The sequence below is a fragment of the Scomber scombrus genome, chromosome 21 (assembly GCF_963691925.1).
Source record: "Scomber scombrus chromosome 21, fScoSco1.1, whole genome shotgun sequence".
Classification (NCBI taxonomy): Eukaryota; Metazoa; Chordata; class Actinopteri; order Scombriformes; family Scombridae; genus Scomber; species Scomber scombrus.
The window spans coordinates 23,035,135-23,055,132 of NC_084990.1; the positions used below are offsets into that span (position 1 = coordinate 23,035,135).

At 44.1% G+C, this 19,998-nt stretch overlaps 31 non-coding genes across 31 annotated transcripts; all 31 read left to right on the forward strand.

Annotated features, from left to right (window-relative positions):
- Positions 1-490: 490 nt before the first annotated feature.
- On the forward strand, positions 491-605 carry LOC134003975 (U5 spliceosomal RNA). Its single transcript, XR_009927710.1, has one exon. It is a non-coding gene; the product is annotated as a U5 spliceosomal RNA (small nuclear RNA).
- A 557-nt stretch (positions 606-1,162) lies between these two features.
- LOC134004049 (U5 spliceosomal RNA) lies at positions 1,163-1,276 on the forward strand. Its single transcript, XR_009927779.1, has one exon. It is a non-coding gene; the product is annotated as a U5 spliceosomal RNA (small nuclear RNA).
- A 504-nt stretch (positions 1,277-1,780) lies between these two features.
- Positions 1,781-1,895, forward strand: LOC134003976 (U5 spliceosomal RNA). The gene has a single exon (XR_009927711.1). It is a non-coding gene; the product is annotated as a U5 spliceosomal RNA (small nuclear RNA).
- Positions 1,896-2,452: 557 nt separating this feature from the next.
- Positions 2,453-2,566, forward strand: LOC134003977 (U5 spliceosomal RNA). Its single transcript, XR_009927712.1, has one exon. It is a non-coding gene; the product is annotated as a U5 spliceosomal RNA (small nuclear RNA).
- A 503-nt stretch (positions 2,567-3,069) lies between these two features.
- On the forward strand, positions 3,070-3,184 carry LOC134003978 (U5 spliceosomal RNA). The gene has a single exon (XR_009927713.1). It is a non-coding gene; the product is annotated as a U5 spliceosomal RNA (small nuclear RNA).
- A 557-nt stretch (positions 3,185-3,741) lies between these two features.
- On the forward strand, positions 3,742-3,855 carry LOC134004060 (U5 spliceosomal RNA). The gene has a single exon (XR_009927790.1). It is a non-coding gene; the product is annotated as a U5 spliceosomal RNA (small nuclear RNA).
- A 504-nt stretch (positions 3,856-4,359) lies between these two features.
- LOC134003979 (U5 spliceosomal RNA) lies at positions 4,360-4,474 on the forward strand. Its single transcript, XR_009927714.1, has one exon. It is a non-coding gene; the product is annotated as a U5 spliceosomal RNA (small nuclear RNA).
- A 557-nt stretch (positions 4,475-5,031) lies between these two features.
- On the forward strand, positions 5,032-5,145 carry LOC134004064 (U5 spliceosomal RNA). The gene has a single exon (XR_009927794.1). It is a non-coding gene; the product is annotated as a U5 spliceosomal RNA (small nuclear RNA).
- Positions 5,146-5,649: 504 nt separating this feature from the next.
- Positions 5,650-5,764, forward strand: LOC134003980 (U5 spliceosomal RNA). Its single transcript, XR_009927715.1, has one exon. It is a non-coding gene; the product is annotated as a U5 spliceosomal RNA (small nuclear RNA).
- A 557-nt stretch (positions 5,765-6,321) lies between these two features.
- LOC134004065 (U5 spliceosomal RNA) lies at positions 6,322-6,435 on the forward strand. Its single transcript, XR_009927795.1, has one exon. It is a non-coding gene; the product is annotated as a U5 spliceosomal RNA (small nuclear RNA).
- A 504-nt stretch (positions 6,436-6,939) lies between these two features.
- LOC134003981 (U5 spliceosomal RNA) lies at positions 6,940-7,054 on the forward strand. Its single transcript, XR_009927716.1, has one exon. It is a non-coding gene; the product is annotated as a U5 spliceosomal RNA (small nuclear RNA).
- Positions 7,055-7,611: 557 nt separating this feature from the next.
- On the forward strand, positions 7,612-7,725 carry LOC134004066 (U5 spliceosomal RNA). Its single transcript, XR_009927796.1, has one exon. It is a non-coding gene; the product is annotated as a U5 spliceosomal RNA (small nuclear RNA).
- A 504-nt stretch (positions 7,726-8,229) lies between these two features.
- Positions 8,230-8,344, forward strand: LOC134003982 (U5 spliceosomal RNA). The gene has a single exon (XR_009927717.1). It is a non-coding gene; the product is annotated as a U5 spliceosomal RNA (small nuclear RNA).
- A 557-nt stretch (positions 8,345-8,901) lies between these two features.
- On the forward strand, positions 8,902-9,015 carry LOC134004067 (U5 spliceosomal RNA). Its single transcript, XR_009927797.1, has one exon. It is a non-coding gene; the product is annotated as a U5 spliceosomal RNA (small nuclear RNA).
- Positions 9,016-9,519: 504 nt separating this feature from the next.
- On the forward strand, positions 9,520-9,634 carry LOC134003983 (U5 spliceosomal RNA). The gene has a single exon (XR_009927718.1). It is a non-coding gene; the product is annotated as a U5 spliceosomal RNA (small nuclear RNA).
- Positions 9,635-10,191: 557 nt separating this feature from the next.
- On the forward strand, positions 10,192-10,305 carry LOC134004068 (U5 spliceosomal RNA). The gene has a single exon (XR_009927798.1). It is a non-coding gene; the product is annotated as a U5 spliceosomal RNA (small nuclear RNA).
- Positions 10,306-10,809: 504 nt separating this feature from the next.
- Positions 10,810-10,924, forward strand: LOC134003984 (U5 spliceosomal RNA). The gene has a single exon (XR_009927719.1). It is a non-coding gene; the product is annotated as a U5 spliceosomal RNA (small nuclear RNA).
- Positions 10,925-11,481: 557 nt separating this feature from the next.
- LOC134004069 (U5 spliceosomal RNA) lies at positions 11,482-11,595 on the forward strand. Its single transcript, XR_009927799.1, has one exon. It is a non-coding gene; the product is annotated as a U5 spliceosomal RNA (small nuclear RNA).
- Positions 11,596-12,099: 504 nt separating this feature from the next.
- On the forward strand, positions 12,100-12,214 carry LOC134003985 (U5 spliceosomal RNA). Its single transcript, XR_009927720.1, has one exon. It is a non-coding gene; the product is annotated as a U5 spliceosomal RNA (small nuclear RNA).
- A 557-nt stretch (positions 12,215-12,771) lies between these two features.
- Positions 12,772-12,885, forward strand: LOC134003988 (U5 spliceosomal RNA). Its single transcript, XR_009927723.1, has one exon. It is a non-coding gene; the product is annotated as a U5 spliceosomal RNA (small nuclear RNA).
- Positions 12,886-13,388: 503 nt separating this feature from the next.
- On the forward strand, positions 13,389-13,503 carry LOC134003986 (U5 spliceosomal RNA). The gene has a single exon (XR_009927721.1). It is a non-coding gene; the product is annotated as a U5 spliceosomal RNA (small nuclear RNA).
- A 557-nt stretch (positions 13,504-14,060) lies between these two features.
- LOC134004070 (U5 spliceosomal RNA) lies at positions 14,061-14,174 on the forward strand. Its single transcript, XR_009927800.1, has one exon. It is a non-coding gene; the product is annotated as a U5 spliceosomal RNA (small nuclear RNA).
- A 504-nt stretch (positions 14,175-14,678) lies between these two features.
- Positions 14,679-14,793, forward strand: LOC134003987 (U5 spliceosomal RNA). Its single transcript, XR_009927722.1, has one exon. It is a non-coding gene; the product is annotated as a U5 spliceosomal RNA (small nuclear RNA).
- A 557-nt stretch (positions 14,794-15,350) lies between these two features.
- LOC134004071 (U5 spliceosomal RNA) lies at positions 15,351-15,464 on the forward strand. Its single transcript, XR_009927801.1, has one exon. It is a non-coding gene; the product is annotated as a U5 spliceosomal RNA (small nuclear RNA).
- A 504-nt stretch (positions 15,465-15,968) lies between these two features.
- On the forward strand, positions 15,969-16,083 carry LOC134003989 (U5 spliceosomal RNA). Its single transcript, XR_009927724.1, has one exon. It is a non-coding gene; the product is annotated as a U5 spliceosomal RNA (small nuclear RNA).
- Positions 16,084-16,640: 557 nt separating this feature from the next.
- On the forward strand, positions 16,641-16,754 carry LOC134004073 (U5 spliceosomal RNA). Its single transcript, XR_009927803.1, has one exon. It is a non-coding gene; the product is annotated as a U5 spliceosomal RNA (small nuclear RNA).
- A 504-nt stretch (positions 16,755-17,258) lies between these two features.
- On the forward strand, positions 17,259-17,373 carry LOC134003990 (U5 spliceosomal RNA). The gene has a single exon (XR_009927725.1). It is a non-coding gene; the product is annotated as a U5 spliceosomal RNA (small nuclear RNA).
- Positions 17,374-17,930: 557 nt separating this feature from the next.
- Positions 17,931-18,044, forward strand: LOC134004074 (U5 spliceosomal RNA). The gene has a single exon (XR_009927804.1). It is a non-coding gene; the product is annotated as a U5 spliceosomal RNA (small nuclear RNA).
- A 504-nt stretch (positions 18,045-18,548) lies between these two features.
- On the forward strand, positions 18,549-18,663 carry LOC134003991 (U5 spliceosomal RNA). The gene has a single exon (XR_009927726.1). It is a non-coding gene; the product is annotated as a U5 spliceosomal RNA (small nuclear RNA).
- Positions 18,664-19,220: 557 nt separating this feature from the next.
- On the forward strand, positions 19,221-19,334 carry LOC134004043 (U5 spliceosomal RNA). The gene has a single exon (XR_009927773.1). It is a non-coding gene; the product is annotated as a U5 spliceosomal RNA (small nuclear RNA).
- Positions 19,335-19,838: 504 nt separating this feature from the next.
- LOC134003993 (U5 spliceosomal RNA) lies at positions 19,839-19,953 on the forward strand. Its single transcript, XR_009927727.1, has one exon. It is a non-coding gene; the product is annotated as a U5 spliceosomal RNA (small nuclear RNA).
- Positions 19,954-19,998: the final 45 nt, after the last annotated feature.

A 19,998-nucleotide genomic window follows, 5' to 3' on the forward strand; every position in this document is an offset into this window, starting at 1 on the left:
ATATAAAGTATCCTACTAGTGCCTGTGCATAATCGGTTTTAGCGTGTGTTTTCACTACAAATTCAGACGACCAAACTCTAATCAATATAGCGGTTCTTTGACGCCAGCAAAATCTGGAGCGTGCAAGCAAGAGCGCACGTTAGGTCCCGCGCTGTGCTCAGTGTGCTGTGTGAGAGGGGGAGTGGCCAGCAGCTGAAGCGGCAACAGCAAATGCGTGCTTCTTTTACCCATATATGTATCTATATCTTTTACGTTCCTTATCCAAACAACGTCAAACTTGGCACTGCACTTACTGGAGCCCGTAGCAAGACACCTGTCAAGTTTGAAATAAATCAGATGAACGGTTCGAGAGATATGCGAATAAAAGACAGACAGACAGACAGTCAGACGTTCCTGTCATTTATAGACTAGTTCATGATTGAAGTGCCACCGTCACAGCAGGGTGTATGTAAGTGAATGAGTACCCCCATAGTGGCAAGAAAGGGGCAGTACACTCACGTTTCTCTTCAGATCGTATAAATCTTTCGCCTTTTACTAAAGATTTCCGTGGAGAGGAACAATCTGAGTTCTCGTTAATTTTTTCATGCTCTGCCTAGTGCGGAGCTTCCTCTATTGTCAAGTGAAACTATAACTCCTGCAAGGCTTCTTTTGATAACATATTGAAGCGATGCATTGTTCTTACTGATGCAATGTTGCACTTGTTCTACACGGATTCTACTTATGTGGGCATCAGGCGTCGCCTGAACCTGTGAACCGACCAACCTGTCAACCACGACGTAGCCACGCCCTAATGCATACCCTGCTTTATAGTCAAATATAAAATCAAGGAGGCCAAAATTCCACAAATGAACATCATACTGCATTGAAGATGGCTTTAAACTAGCGATTGAGACCATAAAAACATTTTGGAAACGTTTACTGAGGTTAGAAATCAAGTGAGAAGTTGGTGAATTCTCCATTGACTTGTATTGAGACGGAAGTCCTTTTGACACCAAAACGGTGGCCCCCTGGTGGCCTTTTGATAGAATGCAGTTGTAAGTTACTTCCGCGTCGGCCTCATTTCAGAGGACCGGAAACCCCCGCCTGGACGATCCGCAGCACCCTCACTGAAGGCTGTTTATCAGTGACAGAGTCCCCTTACAGTTCCTGCAAAGAAGCAATACGCTCATGTTTCTCTTCAGATCGTATAAATCTTTCGCCTTTTACTAAAGATTTCCGTGGAGAGGAACAACATGAGTTTTTATGAATTTTTTGATGCCCTGCTATTTGCGGGGCTTCTATTCATGTGAAATATAAAGTATCCTACTAGTGCCTGTGCATAATCGGTTTTAGCGTGTGTTTTCACTACAAATTCAGACGACCAAACTCTAATCAATATAGCGGTTCTTTGACGCCAGCAAAATCTGGAGCGTGCAAGCAAGAGCGCACGTTAGGTCCCGCGCTGTGCTCAGTGTGCTGTGTGAGAGGGGGAGTGGCCAGCGGCTGAAGCGGCAACAGCAAATGCGTGCTTCTTTTACCCATATATGTATCTATATCTTTTACATTCCTTATCCAAACAACGTCAAACTTGGCACCGCACTTACTGGAGCCCGTAGCAAGACACCTGTCAAGTTTGAAATAAATCAGATGAACGGTTCGAGAGATATGCGAATAAAAGACAGACAGACAGACAGTCAGACGTTCCTGTCATTTATAGACTAGTTCATGATTGAAGTGCCACCGTCACAGCAGGGTGTATGTAAGTGAATGAGTACCCCCATAGTGGCAAGAAAGGGGCAGTACACTCACGTTTCTCTTCAGATCGTATAAATCTTTCGCCTTTTACTAAAGATTTCCGTGGAGAGGAACAATCTGAGTTCTCGTTAATTTTTTCATGCTCTGCCTAGTGCGGAGCTTCCTCTATTGTCAAATGAAACTATAACTCCTGCAAGGCTTCTTTTGATAACATATTGAAGCGATGCATTGTTCTTACTGATGCAATGTTGCACTTGTTCTACACGGATTCTACTTATGTGGGCATCAGGCGTCGCCTGAACCTGTGAACCGACCAACCTGTCAACCACGACGTAGCCACGCCCTAATGCATACCCTGCTTTATCGTCAAATATAAAATCAAGGAAGCCAAAATTCCACAAATGAACATCATACTGCATTGAAGAAGGCTTTAAACTAGCGATTGAGACCATAAACACATTTTGGAAACGTTTACTGAGGTTAGAAATCAAGTGAGAAGTTGGTGAATTCTCCATTGACTTGTATTGAGACGGAAGTCCTTTTGACACCAAAACGGTGGCCCCCTGGTGGCCTTTTGATAGAATGCAGTTGTAAGTTACTTCCGCGTCGGCCTCATTTCAGAGGACCGGAAACCCCCGCCTGGACGATCCGCAGCACCCTCACTGAAGGCTGTATATCAGTGACAGAGTCCCCTTACAGTTCCTGCAAAGAAGCAATGCGCTCATGTTTCTCTTCAGATCGTATAAATCTTTCGCCTTTTACTAAAGATTTCCGTGGAGAGGAACAACATGAGTTTTTATGAATTTTTTGATGCCCTGCTATTTGCGGGGCTTCTATTCATGTGAAATATAAAGTATCCTACTAGTGCAGTGCATAATCGGCTTTAGCGTGTGTTTTCACTACAAATTCAGACGACCAAACTCTAATCAATATAGCGGTTCTTTGACGCCAGCAGAATCTGGAGCGTGCAAGCAAGAGCGCACGTTAGGTCCCGCGCTGTGCTCAGTGTGCTGTGTGAGAGGGGGAGTGGCCAGCAGCTGAAGCGGCAACAGCAAATGCGTGCTTCTTTTACCCATATATGTATCTATATCTTTTACATTCCTTATCCAAACAACGTCAAACTTGGCACTGCACTTACTGGAGCCCGTAGCAAGACACCTGTCAAGTTTGAAATAAATCAGATGAACGGTTCGAGAGATATGCGAATAAAAGACAGACAGACAGACAGTCAGACGTTCCTGTCATTTATAGACTAGTTCATGATTGAAGTGCCACCGTCACAGCAGGGTGTATGTAAGTGAATGAGTACCCCCATAGTGGCAAGAAAGGGGCAGTACACTCACGTTTCTCTTCAGATCGTATAAATCTTTCGCCTTTTACTAAAGATTTCCGTGGAGAGGAACAATCTGAGTTCTCGTTAATTTTTTCATGCTCTGCCTAGTGCGGAGCTTCCTCTATTGTCAAGTGAAACTATAACTCCTGCAAGGCTTCTTTTGATAACATATTGAAGCGATGCATTGTTCTTACTGATGCAATGTTGCACTTGTTCTACACGGATTCTACTTATGTGGGCATCAGGCGTCGCCTGAACCTGTGAACCGACCAACCTGTCAACCACGACGTAGCCACGCCCTAATGCATACCCTGCTTTATAGTCAAATATAAAATCAAGGAGGCCAAAATTCCACAAATGAACATCATACTGCATTGAAGATGGCTTTAAACTAGCGATTGAGACCATAAAAACATTTTGGAAACGTTTACTGAGGTTAGAAATCAAGTGAGAAGTTGGTGAATTCTCCATTGACTTGTATTGAGACGGAAGTCCTTTTGACACCAAAACGGTGGCCCCCTGGTGGCCTTTTGATAGAATGCAGTTGTAAGTTACTTCCGCGTCGGCCTCATTTCAGAGGACCGGAAACCCCCGCCTGGACGATCCGCAGCACCCTCACTGAAGGCTGTATATCAGTGACAGAGTCCCCTTACAGTTCCTGCAAAGAAGCAATACGCTCATGTTTCTCTTCAGATCGTATAAATCTTTCGCCTTTTACTAAAGATTTCCGTGGAGAGGAACAACATGAGTTTTTATGAATTTTTTGATGCCCTGCTATTTGCGGGGCTTCTATTCATGTGAAATATAAAGTATCCTACTAGTGCCTGTGCATAATCGGTTTTAGCGTGTGTTTTCACTACAAATTCAGACGACCAAACTCTAATCAATATAGCGGTTCTTTGATGCCAGCAAAATCTGGAGCGTGCAAGCAAGAGCGCACGTTAGGTCCCGCGCTGTGCTCAGTGTGCTGTGTGAGAGGGGGAGTGGCCAGCGGCTGAAGCGGCAACAGCAAATGCGTGCTTCTTTTACCCATATATGTATCTATATCTTTTACATTCCTTATCCAAACAACGTCAAACTTGGCACCGCACTTACTGGAGCCCGTAGCAAGACACCTGTCAAGTTTGAAATAAATCAGATGAACGGTTCGAGAGATATGCGAATAAAAGACAGACAGACAGACAGTCAGACGTTCCTGTCATTTATAGACTAGTTCATGATTGAAGTGCCACCGTCACAGCAGGGTGTATGTAAGTGAATGAGTACCCCCATAGTGGCAAGAAAGGGGCAGTACACTCACGTTTCTCTTCAGATCGTATAAATCTTTCGCCTTTTACTAAAGATTTCCGTGGAGAGGAACAATCTGAGTTCTCGTTAATTTTTTCATGCTCTGCCTAGTGCGGAGCTTCCTCTATTGTCAAGTGAAACTATAACTCCTGCAAGGCTTCTTTTGATAACATATTGAAGCGATGCATTGTTCTTACTGATGCAATGTTGCACTTGTTCTACACGGATTCTACTTATGTGGGCATCAGGCGTCGCCTGAACCTGTGAACCGACCAACCTGTCAACCACGACGTAGCCACGCCCTAATGCATACCCTGCTTTATAGTCAAATATAAAATCAAGGAGGCCAAAATTCCACAAATGAACATCATACTGCATTGAAGATGGCTTTAAACTAGCGATTGAGACCATAAAAACATTTTGGAAACGTTTACTGAGGTTAGAAATCAAGTGAGAAGTTGGTGAATTCTCCATTGACTTGTATTGAGACGGAAGTCCTTTTGACACCAAAACGGTGGCCCCCTGGTGGCCTTTTGATAGAATGCAGTTGTAAGTTACTTCCGCGTCGGCCTCATTTCAGAGGACCGGAAACCCCCGCCTGGACGATCCGCAGCACCCTCACTGAAGGCTGTATATCAGTGACAGAGTCCCCTTACAGTTCCTGCAAAGAAGCAATACGCTCATGTTTCTCTTCAGATCGTATAAATCTTTCGCCTTTTACTAAAGATTTCCGTGGAGAGGAACAACATGAGTTTTTATGAATTTTTTGATGCCCTGCTATTTGCGGGGCTTCTATTCATGTGAAATATAAAGTATCCTACTAGTGCCTGTGCATAATCGGTTTTAGCGTGTGTTTTCACTACAAATTCAGACGACCAAATTCTAATCAATATAGCGGTTCTTTGACGCCAGCAAAATCTGGAGCGTGCAAGCAAGAGCGCACGTTAGGTCCCGCGCTGTGCTCAGTGTGCTGTGTGAGAGGGGGAGTGGCCAGCGGCTGAAGCGGCAACAGCAAATGCGTGCTTCTTTTACCCATATATGTATCTATATCTTTTACATTCCTTATCCAAACAACGTCAAACTTGGCACCGCACTTACTGGAGCCCGTAGCAAGACACCTGTCAAGTTTGAAATAAATCAGATGAACGGTTCGAGAGATATGCGAATAAAAGACAGACAGACAGACAGTCAGACGTTTCTGTCATTTATAGACTAGTTCATGATTGAAGTGCCACCGTCACAGCAGGGTGTATGTAAGTGAATGAGTACCCCCATAGTGGCAAGAAAGGGGCAGTACACTCACGTTTCTCTTCAGATCGTATAAATCTTTCGCCTTTTACTAAAGATTTCCGTGGAGAGGAACAATCTGAGTTCTCGTTAATTTTTTCATGCTCTGCCTAGTGCGGAGCTTCCTCTATTGTCAAATGAAACTATAACTCCTGCAAGGCTTCTTTTGATAACATATTGAAGCGATGCATTGTTCTTACTGATGCAATGTTGCACTTGTTCTACACGGATTCTACTTATGTGGGCATCAGGCGTCGCCTGAACCTGTGAACCGACCAACCTGTCAACCACGACGTAGCCACGCCCTAATGCATACCCTGCTTTATAGTCAAATATAAAATCAAGGAGGCCAAAATTCCACAAATGAACATCATACTGCATTGAAGATGGCTTTAAACTAGCGATTGAGACCATAAAAACATTTTGGAAACGTTTACTGAGGTTAGAAATCAAGTGAGAAGTTGGTGAATTCTCCATTGACTTGTATTGAGACGGAAGTCCTTTTGACACCAAAACGGTGGCCCCCTGGTGGCCTTTTGATAGAATGCAGTTGTAAGTTACTTCCGCGTCGGCCTCATTTCAGAGGACCGGAAACCCCCGCCTGGACGATCCGCAGCACCCTCACTGAAGGCTGTATATCAGTGACAGAGTCCCCTTACAGTTCCTGCAAAGAAGCAATACGCTCATGTTTCTCTTCAGATCGTATAAATCTTTCGCCTTTTACTAAAGATTTCCGTGGAGAGGAACAACATGAGTTTTTATGAATTTTTTGATGCCCTGCTATTTGCGGGGCTTCTATTCATGTGAAATATAAAGTATCCTACTAGTGCCTGTGCATAATCGGTTTTAGCGTGTGTTTTCACTACAAATTCAGACGACCAAATTCTAATCAATATAGCGGTTCTTTGACGCCAGCAAAATCTGGAGCGTGCAAGCAAGAGCGCACGTTAGGTCCCGCGCTGTGCTCAGTGTGCTGTGTGAGAGGGGGAGTGGCCAGCGGCTGAAGCGGCAACAGCAAATGCGTGCTTCTTTTACCCATATATGTATCTATATCTTTTACATTCCTTATCCAAACAACGTCAAACTTGGCACCGCACTTACTGGAGCCCGTAGCAAGACACCTGTCAAGTTTGAAATAAATCAGATGAACGGTTCGAGAGATATGCGAATAAAAGACAGACAGACAGACAGTCAGACGTTCCTGTCATTTATAGACTAGTTCATGATTGAAGTGCCACCGTCACAGCAGGGTGTATGTAAGTGAATGAGTACCCCCATAGTGGCAAGAAAGGGGCAGTACACTCACGTTTCTCTTCAGATCGTATAAATCTTTCGCCTTTTACTAAAGATTTCCGTGGAGAGGAACAATCTGAGTTCTCGTTAATTTTTTCATGCTCTGCCTAGTGCGGAGCTTCCTCTATTGTCAAATGAAACTATAACTCCTGCAAGGCTTCTTTTGATAACATATTGAAGCGATGCATTGTTCTTACTGATGCAATGTTGCACTTGTTCTACACGGATTCTACTTATGTGGGCATCAGGCGTCGCCTGAACCTGTGAACCGACCAACCTGTCAACCACGACGTAGCCACGCCCTAATGCATACCCTGCTTTATAGTCAAATATAAAATCAAGGAGGCCAAAATTCCACAAATGAACATCATACTGCATTGAAGATGGCTTTAAACTAGCGATTGAGACCATAAAAACATTTTGGAAACGTTTACTGAGGTTAGAAATCAAGTGAGAAGTTGGTGAATTCTCCATTGACTTGTATTGAGACGGAAGTCCTTTTGACACCAAAACGGTGGCCCCCTGGTGGCCTTTTGATAGAATGCAGTTGTAAGTTACTTCCGCGTCGGCCTCATTTCAGAGGACCGGAAACCCCCGCCTGGACGATCCGCAGCACCCTCACTGAAGGCTGTATATCAGTGACAGAGTCCCCTTACAGTTCCTGCAAAGAAGCAATACGCTCATGTTTCTCTTCAGATCGTATAAATCTTTCGCCTTTTACTAAAGATTTCCGTGGAGAGGAACAACATGAGTTTTTATGAATTTTTTGATGCCCTGCTATTTGCGGGGCTTCTATTCATGTGAAATATAAAGTATCCTACTAGTGCCTGTGCATAATCGGTTTTAGCGTGTGTTTTCACTACAAATTCAGACGACCAAACTCTAATCAATATAGCGGTTCTTTGACGCCAGCAAAATCTGGAGCGTGCAAGCAAGAGCGCACGTTAGGTCCCGCGCTGTGCTCAGTGTGCTGTGTGAGAGGGGGAGTGGCCAGCAGCTGAAGCGGCAACAGCAAATGCGTGCTTCTTTTACCCATATATGTATCTATATCTTTTACATTCCTTATCCAAACAACGTCAAACTTGGCACTGCACTTACTGGAGCCCGTAGCAAGACACCTGTCAAGTTTGAAATAAATCAGATGAACGGTTCGAGAGATATGCGAATAAAAGACAGACAGACAGACAGTCAGACGTTCCTGTCATTTATAGACTAGTTCATGATTGAAGTGCCACCGTCACAGCAGGGTGTATGTAAGTGAATGAGTACCCCCATAGTGGCAAGAAAGGGGCAGTACACTCACGTTTCTCTTCAGATCGTATAAATCTTTCGCCTTTTACTAAAGATTTCCGTGGAGAGGAACAATCTGAGTTCTCGTTAATTTTTTCATGCTCTGCCTAGTGCGGAGCTTCCTCTATTGTCAAGTGAAACTATAACTCCTGCAAGGCTTCTTTTGATAACATATTGAAGCGATGCATTGTTCTTACTGATGCAATGTTGCACTTGTTCTACACGGATTCTACTTATGTGGGCATCAGGCGTCGCCTGAACCTGTGAACCGACCAACCTGTCAACCACGACGTAGCCACGCCCTAATGCATACCCTGCTTTATAGTCAAATATAAAATCAAGGAGGCCAAAATTCCACAAATGAACATCATACTGCATTGAAGATGGCTTTAAACTAGCGATTGAGACCATAAAAACATTTTGGAAACGTTTACTGAGGTTAGAAATCAAGTGAGAAGTTGGTGAATTCTCCATTGACTTGTATTGAGACGGAAGTCCTTTTGACACCAAAACGGTGGCCCCCTGGTGGCCTTTTGATAGAATGCAGTTGTAAGTTACTTCCGCGTCGGCCTCATTTCAGAGGACCGGAAACCCCCGCCTGGACGATCCGCAGCACCCTCACTGAAGGCTGTATATCAGTGACAGAGTCCCCTTACAGTTCCTGCAAAGAAGCAATACGCTCATGTTTCTCTTCAGATCGTATAAATCTTTCGCCTTTTACTAAAGATTTCCGTGGAGAGGAACAACATGAGTTTTTATGAATTTTTTGATGCCCTGCTATTTGCGGGGCTTCTATTCATGTGAAATATAAAGTATCCTACTAGTGCCTGTGCATAATCGGTTTTAGCGTGTGTTTTCACTACAAATTCAGACGACCAAACTCTAATCAATATAGCGGTTCTTTGACGCCAGCAAAATCTGGCGCGTGCAAGCAAGAGCGCACGTTAGGTCCCGCGCTGTGCTCAGTGTGCTGTGTGAGAGGGGGAGTGGCCAGCGGCTGAAGCGGCAACAGCAAATGCGTGCTTCTTTTACCCATATATGTATCTATATCTTTTACATTCCTTATCCAAACAACGTCAAACTTGGCACCGCACTTACTGGAGCCCGTAGCAAGACACCTGTCAAGTTTGAAATAAATCAGATGAACGGTTCGAGAGATATGCGAATAAAAGACAGACAGACAGACAGTCAGACGTTCCTGTCATTTATAGACTAGTTCATGATTGAAGTGCCACCGTCACAGCAGGGTGTATGTAAGTGAATGAGTACCCCCATAGTGGCAAGAAAGGGGCAGTACACTCACGTTTCTCTTCAGATCGTATAAATCTTTCGCCTTTTACTAAAGATTTCCGTGGAGAGGAACAATCTGAGTTCTCGTTAATTTTTTCATGCTCTGCCTAGTGCGGAGCTTCCTCTATTGTCAAATGAAACTATAACTCCTGCAAGGCTTCTTTTGATAACATATTGAAGCGATGCATTGTTCTTACTGATGCAATGTTGCACTTGTTCTACACGGATTCTACTTATGTGGGCATCAGGCGTCGCCTGAACCTGTGAACCGACCAACCTGTCAACCACGACGTAGCCACGCCCTAATGCATACCCTGCTTTATAGTCAAATATAAAATCAAGGAGGCCAAAATTCCACAAATGAACATCATACTGCATTGAAGATGGCTTTAAACTAGCGATTGAGACCATAAAAACATTTTGGAAACGTTTACTGAGGTTAGAAATCAAGTGAGAAGTTGGTGAATTCTCCATTGACTTGTATTGAGACGGAAGTCCTTTTGACACCAAAACGGTGGCCCCCTGGTGGCCTTTTGATAGAATGCAGTTGTAAGTTACTTCCGCGTCGGCCTCATTTCAGAGGACCGGAAACCCCCGCCTGGACGATCCGCAGCACCCTCACTGAAGGCTGTATATCAGTGACAGAGTCCCCTTACAGTTCCTGCAAAGAAGCAATACGCTCATGTTTCTCTTCAGATCGTATAAATCTTTCGCCTTTTACTAAAGATTTCCGTGGAGAGGAACAACATGAGTTTTTATGAATTTTTTGATGCCCTGCTATTTGCGGGGCTTCTATTCATGTGAAATATAAAGTATCCTACTAGTGCCTGTGCATAATCGGTTTTAGCGTGTGTTTTCACTACAAATTCAGACGACCAAACTCTAATCAATATAGCGGTTCTTTGACGCCAGCAAAATCTGGAGCGTGCAAGCAAGAGCGCACGTTAGGTCCCGCGCTGTGCTCAGTGTGCTGTGTGAGAGGGGGAGTGGCCAGCAGCTGAAGCGGCAACAGCAAATGCGTGCTTCTTTTACCCATATATGTATCTATATCTTTTACGTTCCTTATCCAAACAACGTCAAACTTGGCACTGCACTTACTGGAGCCCGTAGCAAGACACCTGTCAAGTTTGAAATAAATCAGATGAACGGTTCGAGAGATATGCGAATAAAAGACAGACAGACAGACAGTCAGACGTTCCTGTCATTTATAGACTAGTTCATGATTGAAGTGCCACCGTCACAGCAGGGTGTATGTAAGTGAATGAGTACCCCCATAGTGGCAAGAAAGGGGCAGTACACTCACGTTTCTCTTCAGATCGTATAAATCTTTCGCCTTTTACTAAAGATTTCCGTGGAGAGGAACAATCTGAGTTCTCGTTAATTTTTTCATGCTCTGCCTAGTGCGGAGCTTCCTCTATTGTCAAGTGAAACTATAACTCCTGCAAGGCTTCTTTTGATAACATATTGAAGCGATGCATTGTTCTTACTGATGCAATGTTGCACTTGTTCTACACGGATTCTACTTATGTGGGCATCAGGCGTCGCCTGAACCTGTGAACCGACCAACCTGTCAACCACGACGTAGCCACGCCCTAATGCATACCCTGCTTTATAGTCAAATATAAAATCAAGGAGGCCAAAATTCCACAAATGAACATCATACTGCATTGAAGATGGCTTTAAACTAGCGATTGAGACCATAAAAACATTTTGGAAACGTTTACTGAGGTTAGAAATCAAGTGAGAAGTTGGTGAATTCTCCATTGACTTGTATTGAGACGGAAGTCCTTTTGACACCAAAACGGTGGCCCCCTGGTGGCCTTTTGATAGAATGCAGTTGTAAGTTACTTCCGCGTCGGCCTCATTTCAGAGGACCGGAAACCCCCGCCTGGACGATCCGCAGCACCCTCACTGAAGGCTGTTTATCAGTGACAGAGTCCCCTTACAGTTCCTGCAAAGAAGCAATACGCTCATGTTTCTCTTCAGATCGTATAAATCTTTCGCCTTTTACTAAAGATTTCCGTGGAGAGGAACAACATGAGTTTTTATGAATTTTTTGATGCCCTGCTATTTGCGGGGCTTCTATTCATGTGAAATATAAAGTATCCTACTAGTGCCTGTGCATAATCGGTTTTAGCGTGTGTTTTCACTACAAATTCAGACGACCAAACTCTAATCAATATAGCGGTTCTTTGACGCCAGCAAAATCTGGAGCGTGCAAGCAAGAGCGCACGTTAGGTCCCGCGCTGTGCTCAGTGTGCTGTGTGAGAGGGGGAGTGGCCAGCGGCTGAAGCGGCAACAGCAAATGCGTGCTTCTTTTACCCATATATGTATCTATATCTTTTACATTCCTTATCCAAACAACGTCAAACTTGGCACCGCACTTACTGGAGCCCGTAGCAAGACACCTGTCAAGTTTGAAATAAATCAGATGAACGGTTCGAGAGATATGCGAATAAAAGACAGACAGACAGACAGTCAGACGTTCCTGTCATTTATAGACTAGTTCATGATTGAAGTGCCACCGTCACAGCAGGGTGTATGTAAGTGAATGAGTACCCCCATAGTGGCAAGAAAGGGGCAGTACACTCACGTTTCTCTTCAGATCGTATAAATCTTTCGCCTTTTACTAAAGATTTCCGTGGAGAGGAACAATCTGAGTTCTCGTTAATTTTTTCATGCTCTGCCTAGTGCGGAGCTTCCTCTATTGTCAAATGAAACTATAACTCCTGCAAGGCTTCTTTTGATAACATATTGAAGCGATGCATTGTTCTTACTGATGCAATGTTGCACTTGTTCTACACGGATTCTACTTATGTGGGCATCAGGCGTCGCCTGAACCTGTGAACCGACCAACCTGTCAACCACGACGTAGCCACGCCCTAATGCATACCCTGCTTTATCGTCAAATATAAAATCAAGGAAGCCAAAATTCCACAAATGAACATCATACTGCATTGAAGAAGGCTTTAAACTAGCGATTGAGACCATAAACACATTTTGGAAACGTTTACTGAGGTTAGAAATCAAGTGAGAAGTTGGTGAATTCTCCATTGACTTGTATTGAGACGGAAGTCCTTTTGACACCAAAACGGTGGCCCCCTGGTGGCCTTTTGATAGAATGCAGTTGTAAGTTACTTCCGCGTCGGCCTCATTTCAGAGGACCGGAAACCCCCGCCTGGACGATCCGCAGCACCCTCACTGAAGGCTGTATATCAGTGACAGAGTCCCCTTACAGTTCCTGCAAAGAAGCAATGCGCTCATGTTTCTCTTCAGATCGTATAAATCTTTCGCCTTTTACTAAAGATTTCCGTGGAGAGGAACAACATGAGTTTTTATGAATTTTTTGATGCCCTGCTATTTGCGGGGCTTCTATTCATGTGAAATATAAAGTATCCTACTAGTGCAGTGCATAATCGGCTTTAGCGTGTGTTTTCACTACAAATTCAGACGACCAAACTCTAATCAATATAGCGGTTCTTTGACGCCAGCAGAATCTGGAGCGTGCAAGCAAGAGCGCACGTTAGGTCCCGCGCTGTGCTCAGTGTGCTGTGTGAGAGGGGGAGTGGCCAGCAGCTGAAGCGGCAACAGCAAATGCGTGCTTCTTTTACCCATATATGTATCTATATCTTTTACATTCCTTATCCAAACAACGTCAAACTTGGCACTGCACTTACTGGAGCCCGTAGCAAGACACCTGTCAAGTTTGAAATAAATCAGATGAACGGTTCGAGAGATATGCGAATAAAAGACAGACAGACAGACAGTCAGACGTTCCTGTCATTTATAGACTAGTTCATGATTGAAGTGCCACCGTCACAGCAGGGTGTATGTAAGTGAATGAGTACCCCCATAGTGGCAAGAAAGGGGCAGTACACTCACGTTTCTCTTCAGATCGTATAAATCTTTCGCCTTTTACTAAAGATTTCCGTGGAGAGGAACAATCTGAGTTCTCGTTAATTTTTTCATGCTCTGCCTAGTGCGGAGCTTCCTCTATTGTCAAGTGAAACTATAACTCCTGCAAGGCTTCTTTTGATAACATATTGAAGCGATGCATTGTTCTTACTGATGCAATGTTGCACTTGTTCTACACGGATTCTACTTATGTGGGCATCAGGCGTCGCCTGAACCTGTGAACCGACCAACCTGTCAACCACGACGTAGCCACGCCCTAATGCATACCCTGCTTTATAGTCAAATATAAAATCAAGGAGGCCAAAATTCCACAAATGAACATCATACTGCATTGAAGATGGCTTTAAACTAGCGATTGAGACCATAAAAACATTTTGGAAACGTTTACTGAGGTTAGAAATCAAGTGAGAAGTTGGTGAATTCTCCATTGACTTGTATTGAGACGGAAGTCCTTTTGACACCAAAACGGTGGCCCCCTGGTGGCCTTTTGATAGAATGCAGTTGTAAGTTACTTCCGCGTCGGCCTCATTTCAGAGGACCGGAAACCCCCGCCTGGACGATCCGCAGCACCCTCACTGAAGGCTGTATATCAGTGACAGAGTCCCCTTACAGTTCCTGCAAAGAAGCAATACGCTCATGTTTCTCTTCAGATCGTATAAATCTTTCGCCTTTTACTAAAGATTTCCGTGGAGAGGAACAACATGAGTTTTTATGAATTTTTTGATGCCCTGCTATTTGCGGGGCTTCTATTCATGTGAAATATAAAGTATCCTACTAGTGCCTGTGCATAATCGGTTTTAGCGTGTGTTTTCACTACAAATTCAGACGACCAAACTCTAATCAATATAGCGGTTCTTTGATGCCAGCAAAATCTGGAGCGTGCAAGCAAGAGCGCACGTTAGGTCCCGCGCTGTGCTCAGTGTGCTGTGTGAGAGGGGGAGTGGCCAGCGGCTGAAGCGGCAACAGCAAATGCGTGCTTCTTTTACCCATATATGTATCTATATCTTTTACATTCCTTATCCAAACAACGTCAAACTTGGCACCGCACTTACTGGAGCCCGTAGCAAGACACCTGTCAAGTTTGAAATAAATCAGATGAACGGTTCGAGAGATATGCGAATAAAAGACAGACAGACAGACAGTCAGACGTTCCTGTCATTTATAGACTAGTTCATGATTGAAGTGCCACCGTCACAGCAGGGTGTATGTAAGTGAATGAGTACCCCCATAGTGGCAAGAAAGGGGCAGTACACTCACGTTTCTCTTCAGATCGTATAAATCTTTCGCCTTTTACTAAAGATTTCCGTGGAGAGGAACAATCTGAGTTCTCGTTAATTTTTTCATGCTCTGCCTAGTGCGGAGCTTCCTCTATTGTCAAGTGAAACTATAACTCCTGCAAGGCTTCTTTTGATAACATATTGAAGCGATGCATTGTTCTTACTGATGCAATGTTGCACTTGTTCTACACGGATTCTACTTATGTGGGCATCAGGCGTCGCCTGAACCTGTGAACCGACCAACCTGTCAACCACGACGTAGCCACGCCCTAATGCATACCCTGCTTTATAGTCAAATATAAAATCAAGGAGGCCAAAATTCCACAAATGAACATCATACTGCATTGAAGATGGCTTTAAACTAGCGATTGAGACCATAAAAACATTTTGGAAACGTTTACTGAGGTTAGAAATCAAGTGAGAAGTTGGTGAATTCTCCATTGACTTGTATTGAGACGGAAGTCCTTTTGACACCAAAACGGTGGCCCCCTGGTGGCCTTTTGATAGAATGCAGTTGTAAGTTACTTCCGCGTCGGCCTCATTTCAGAGGACCGGAAACCCCCGCCTGGACGATCCGCAGCACCCTCACTGAAGGCTGTATATCAGTGACAGAGTCCCCTTACAGTTCCTGCAAAGAAGCAATACGCTCATGTTTCTCTTCAGATCGTATAAATCTTTCGCCTTTTACTAAAGATTTCCGTGGAGAGGAACAACATGAGTTTTTATGAATTTTTTGATGCCCTGCTATTTGCGGGGCTTCTATTCATGTGAAATATAAAGTATCCTACTAGTGCCTGTGCATAATCGGTTTTAGCGTGTGTTTTCACTACAAATTCAGACGACCAAATTCTAATCAATATAGCGGTTCTTTGACGCCAGCAAAATCTGGAGCGTGCAAGCAAGAGCGCACGTTAGGTCCCGCGCTGTGCTCAGTGTGCTGTGTGAGAGGGGGAGTGGCCAGCGGCTGAAGCGGCAACAGCAAATGCGTGCTTCTTTTACCCATATATGTATCTATATCTTTTACATTCCTTATCCAAACAACGTCAAACTTGGCACCGCACTTACTGGAGCCCGTAGCAAGACACCTGTCAAGTTTGAAATAAATCAGATGAACGGTTCGAGAGATATGCGAATAAAAGACAGACAGACAGACAGTCAGACGTTTCTGTCATTTATAGACTAGTTCATGATTGAAGTGCCACCGTCACAGCAGGGTGTATGTAAGTGAATGAGTACCCCCATAGTGGCAAGAAAGGGGCAGTACACTCACGTTTCTCTTCAGATCGTATAAATCTTTCGCCTTTTACTAAAGATTTCCGTGGAGAGGAACAATCTGAGTTCTCGTTAATTTTTTCATGCTCTGCCTAGTGCGGAGCTTCCTCTATTGTCAAATGAAACTATAACTCCTGCAAGGCTTCTTTTGATAACATATTGAAGCGATGCATTGTTCTTACTGATGCAATGTTGCACTTGTTCTACACGGATTCTACTTATGTGGGCATCAGGCGTCGCCTGAACCTGTGAACCGACCAACCTGTCAACCACGACGTAGCCACGCCCTAATGCATACCCTGCTTTATAGTCAAATATAAAATCAAGGAGGCCAAAATTCCACAAATGAACATCATACTGCATTGAAGATGGCTTTAAACTAGCGATTGAGACCATAAAAACATTTTGGAAACGTTTACTGAGGTTAGAAATCAAGTGAGAAGTTGGTGAATTCTCCATTGACTTGTATTGAGACGGAAGTCCTTTTGACACCAAAACGGTGGCCCCCTGGTGGCCTTTTGATAGAATGCAGTTGTAAGTTACTTCCGCGTCGGCCTCATTTCAGAGGACCGGAAACCCCCGCCTGGACGATCCGCAGCACCCTCACTGAAGGCTGTATATCAGTGACAGAGTCCCCTTACAGTTCCTGCAAAGAAGCAATACGCTCATGTTTCTCTTCAGATCGTATAAATCTTTCGCCTTTTACTAAAGATTTCCGTGGAGAGGAACAACATGAGTTTTTATGAATTTTTTGATGCCCTGCTATTTGCGGGGCTTCTATTCATGTGAAATATAAAGTATCCTACTAGTGCCTGTGCATAATCGGTTTTAGCGTGTGTTTTCACTACAAATTCAGACGACCAAATTCTAATCAATATAGCGGTTCTTTGACGCCAGCAAAATCTGGAGCGTGCAAGCAAGAGCGCACGTTAGGTCCCGCGCTGTGCTCAGTGTGCTGTGTGAGAGGGGGAGTGGCCAGCGGCTGAAGCGGCAACAGCAAATGCGTGCTTCTTTTACCCATATATGTATCTATATCTTTTACATTCCTTATCCAAACAACGTCAAACTTGGCACCGCACTTACTGGAGCCCGTAGCAAGACACCTGTCAAGTTTGAAATAAATCAGATGAACGGTTCGAGAGATATGCGAATAAAAGACAGACAGACAGACAGTCAGACGTTCCTGTCATTTATAGACTAGTTCATGATTGAAGTGCCACCGTCACAGCAGGGTGTATGTAAGTGAATGAGTACCCCCATAGTGGCAAGAAAGGGGCAGTACACTCACGTTTCTCTTCAGATCGTATAAATCTTTCGCCTTTTACTAAAGATTTCCGTGGAGAGGAACAATCTGAGTTCTCGTTAATTTTTTCATGCTCTGCCTAGTGCGGAGCTTCCTCTATTGTCAAATGAAACTATAACTCCTGCAAGGCTTCTTTTGATAACATATTGAAGCGATGCATTGTTCTTACTGATGCAATGTTGCACTTGTTCTACACGGATTCTACTTATGTGGGCATCAGGCGTCGCCTGAACCTGTGAACCGACCAACCTGTCAACCACGACGTAGCCACGCCCTAATGCATACCCTGCTTTATAGTCAAATATAAAATCAAGGAGGCCAAAATTCCACAAATGAACATCATACTGCATTGAAGATGGCTTTAAACTAGCGATTGAGACCATAAAAACATTTTGGAAACGTTTACTGAGGTTAGAAATCAAGTGAGAAGTTGGTGAATTCTCCATTGACTTGTATTGAGACGGAAGTCCTTTTGACACCAAAACGGTGGCCCCCTGGTGGCCTTTTGATAGAATGCAGTTGTAAGTTACTTCCGCGTCGGCCTCATTTCAGAGGACCGGAAACCCCCGCCTGGACGATCCGCAGCACCCTCACTGAAGGCTGTATATCAGTGACAGAGTCCCCTTACAGTTCCTGCAAAGAAGCAATACGCTCATGTTTCTCTTCAGATCGTATAAATCTTTCGCCTTTTACTAAAGATTTCCGTGGAGAGGAACAACATGAGTTTTTATGAATTTTTTGATGCCCTGCTATTTGCGGGGCTTCTATTCATGTGAAATATAAAGTATCCTACTAGTGCCTGTGCATAATCGGTTTTAGCGTGTGTTTTCACTACAAATTCAGACGACCAAACTCTAATCAATATAGCGGTTCTTTGACGCCAGCAAAATCTGGAGCGTGCAAGCAAGAGCGCACGTTAGGTCCCGCGCTGTGCTCAGTGTGCTGTGTGAGAGGGGGAGTGGCCAGCAGCTGAAGCGGCAACAGCAAATGCGTGCTTCTTTTACCCATATATGTATCTATATCTTTTACATTCCTTATCCAAACAACGTCAAACTTGGCACTGCACTTACTGGAGCCCGTAGCAAGACACCTGTCAAGTTTGAAATAAATCAGATGAACGGTTCGAGAGATATGCGAATAAAAGACAGACAGACAGACAGTCAGACGTTCCTGTCATTTATAGACTAGTTCATGATTGAAGTGCCACCGTCACAGCAGGGTGTATGTAAGTGAATGAGTACCCCCATAGTGGCAAGAAAGGGGCAGTACACTCACGTTTCTCTTCAGATCGTATAAATCTTTCGCCTTTTACTAAAGATTTCCGTGGAGAGGAACAATCTGAGTTCTCGTTAATTTTTTCATGCTCTGCCTAGTGCGGAGCTTCCTCTATTGTCAAGTGAAACTATAACTCCTGCAAGGCTTCTTTTGATAACATATTGAAGCGATGCATTGTTCTTACTGATGCAATGTTGCACTTGTTCTACACGGATTCTACTTATGTGGGCATCAGGCGTCGCCTGAACCTGTGAACCGACCAACCTGTCAACCACGACGTAGCCACGCCCTAATGCATACCCTGCTTTATAGTCAAATATAAAATCAAGGAGGCCAAAATTCCACAAATGAACATCATACTGCATTGAAGATGGCTTTAAACTAGCGATTGAGACCATAAAAACATTTTGGAAACGTTTACTGAGGTTAGAAATCAAGTGAGAAGTTGGTGAATTCTCCATTGACTTGTATTGAGACGGAAGTCCTTTTGACACCAAAACGGTGGCCCCCTGGTGGCCTTTTGATAGAATGCAGTTGTAAGTTACTTCCGCGTCGGCCTCATTTCAGAGGACCGGAAACCCCCGCCTGGACGATCCGCAGCACCCTCACTGAAGGCTGTATATCAGTGACAGAGTCCCCTTACAGTTCCTGCAAAGAAGCAATACGCTCATGTTTCTCTTCAGATCGTATAAATCTTTCGCCTTTTACTAAAGATTTCCGTGGAGAGGAACAACATGAGTTTTTATGAATTTTTTGATGCCCTGCTATTTGCAGGGCTTCTATTCATGTGAAATATAAAGTATCCTACTAGTGCCTGTGCATAATCGGTTTTAGCGTGTGTTTTCACTACAAATTCAGACGACCAAACTCTAATCAATATAGCGGTTCTTTGACGCCAGCAAAATCTGGAGCGTGCAAGCAAGAGCGCACGTTAGGTCCCGCGCTGTGCTCAGTGTGCTGTGTGAGAGGGGGAGTGGCCAGCAGCTGAAGCGGCAACAGCAAATGCGTGCTTCTTTTACCCATATATGTATCTATATCTTTTACATTCCTTATCCAAACAACGTCAAACTTTGCACTGCACTTACTGGAGCCCGTAGCAAGACACCTGTCAAGTTTGAAATAAATCAGATGAACGGTTCGAGAGATATGCGAATAAAAGACAGACAGACAGACAGTCAGACGTTCCTGTCATTTATAGACTAGTTCATGATTGAAGTGCCACCGTCACAGCAGGGTGTATGTAAGTGAATGAGTACCCCCATAGTGGCAAGAAAGGGGCAGTACACTCACGTTTCTCTTCAGATCGTATAAATCTTTCGCCTTTTACTAAAGATTTCCGTGGAGAGGAACAATCTGAGTTCTCGTTAATTTTTTCATGCTCTGCCTAGTGCGGAGCTTCCTCTATTGTCAAATGAAACTATAACTCCTGCAAGGCTTCTTTT